Raw genomic sequence first — 2140 nt, forward strand, 5'->3', positions numbered from 1 at the left:
ATTCTGCTCAGGTTTTCTACTCCATCGTGACTAGGGGAGATCACCGGAAGGGATGATTTCTTCCACTTACATCACACAGAACTCCTGCAAAGAGGTTTTCACTCCACAAACACTTGTGATGGCTCTTATTATGTTCCAGACACTGCTTGAAGGCCTCTACAACTATTAACTCATCTAATCCTCCCAACAACACTTAATGGTGAGTTCTATTACTCCGATCACTTAAACAAGAGGAAACCTGGATGCTAAGTAACTTGTCCAAGGTCACACAGCTAGTGAATGGCACAGCTGGGATGTGAACACAAGCGCTGTGACTTCAGAATCCAGGCTCGCCCTGACTTTGCTACACCACTCCTGTGCCCGAGATAAAGCTGGGTTTCCAGTCTCCGCATTGTTCACATTTAGGGCCAAGTAATTATTTGTTGTTGGAGGCTATTCTATACATTGTAGTGTCCCTGGCCTCTACCCACTGGGTCCCTGGAGCAACCCTCCCTCCCCTGAGCTGTGAAAACCAAAAATGTCTTCAGATACTGCCAAATATCTCTTTGGGGACAAAATCATCTCGTTGAGATATCATTCTCTATGTCTATCATAGAAATAGAATGACTAAAAAGAAGAAATAATAGAAAAATGTGGGATTACTAAAAACAATCGTAGTATGTCCGTCTCTGTACATTTTGAGATAGAATTATTAGGAAATATCTCAAAACAGTCCTCTCTTTTTTTGAGACGGAGTCTCTCTCTGCTGCCCAGACTGGAGTGCAATGGCACCATCTCGCCTCACTGCAACCTCCCCCTCCTGGGTTCAAGCGATTCTCGTGCCTCAGCCTCCCGAGTCGCTGGTATTACAGGCACCCACCACCACGCCCGGCTAATTTTTTGTATTTTTTAGTAGAGATGGGGTTTCGCCAAGTTGGCCAGGCTGATCTTGAACTCCTGACCTCAGGTGATCCACCTGCCTTGGCCTCCCAAAGTGCTGGGATTACAGGCGTGAGCCACTGCGCCCAGGCTCAAAATAGTCCTTCTTTTAGCTTTTATGTTATCTCTCCTTCCTAGCTTTTTTTTTTTTTTTTTTTTGGCTTAGGCAGCTAGGAAGCCCAGAGCTCTATTTTCACCTGAAGCCACAAGCATTTGAGGAATTATGTGCTCAATATTGTTAGATGCCGCATGTGCACAGAAATAGAGGAAGTTACACGGTTTCAGCCTCGTTGAAGAAAAGCATCGACGGGGAAATTAGAATCAGTCAAGCAGCCAGCACATATGTAAATGTTACCTTATGCGGCCTGCGGGAATGAAGCACAACACGACACGTGGGCGCGGTAGTGAGCAGGGCCGGCTCTACTGAGGAGGTCGGTGAGCAGAGTCCGCAGCGGAAAAGGCCAAGGCGACGTGACGTCCAGCAAGCTCGCCATGTTGAGAAGGTAACACAGCGAAGCCCCGCCCAGCTGGCATGTTGAGAAGGTAACACAGCGAAGCCCCGCCCAGCTGGGATGGAAGGCGCCATTGGAAGGAACGTGAGGCACAATCGGAAGCAGGCAACGATGGCGTTGCAGGCTCGTGAACAAAACAGGAAGTGTGCTCGCTTCGGCAGCGCATGTACTAACATTGGAACGGTACAGGGAAGATCGGCAGGGCCCCTGTGCAAGGACGGCACGCGAATTCCTGAAGTGTTCCAAATAAATAAATGAGTAAGAACAGGAAGTGGTACTGGGCGTTTCAGGAATAATAACGAGCAGCCGGGAACGAGGGCTCTGCGGGGCTCATGGCGAGTAATGGAAGCTGTTACGAATCTGCCTTATGGTGAGGAAGACAGAGATCGAGGTGTTGGCAGTGAAATGGAAAGTAAGGGGTGATTAAGGGAAAATATTTGAAATTGAAGAATTGACAGGGATCCATGGTTTGTTAGACATTGAAAATAATAACAAATGTGGTAGGCTGCTTCTCAGTGAGCTCCCACTATCCCCTTTCTCCTGGGAGCCACACTGCTGTGGAAGCTCTTCCCCCAGTGTGGGCTAGACCTAGTGACTCATTTCTAATGAACAGAATATGGCAGAGTAAGGGGTCAATCTTACAAAAGAATGTGGCTTCCATCTTGGGTGTGAGTGGCCTCCGGGGAGACCCGCATGACAATGAAATGATG

The 2140-nt window shown here is 48.1% G+C and overlaps 1 non-coding gene across 1 annotated transcript; it reads left to right on the top strand.

The window, feature by feature from the left end:
• Positions 1 to 1575: 1575 nt before the first annotated feature.
• LOC112439663 (U6 spliceosomal RNA) lies at positions 1576 to 1682 on the top strand. The gene has a single exon (XR_003027915.1). It is a non-coding gene; the product is annotated as a U6 spliceosomal RNA (small nuclear RNA).
• Positions 1683 to 2140: the final 458 nt, after the last annotated feature.

Source organism: Pan paniscus, chromosome 3 (assembly GCF_029289425.2).
Source record: "Pan paniscus chromosome 3, NHGRI_mPanPan1-v2.0_pri, whole genome shotgun sequence".
NCBI lineage: Eukaryota > Metazoa > Chordata > Mammalia > Primates > Hominidae > Pan > Pan paniscus.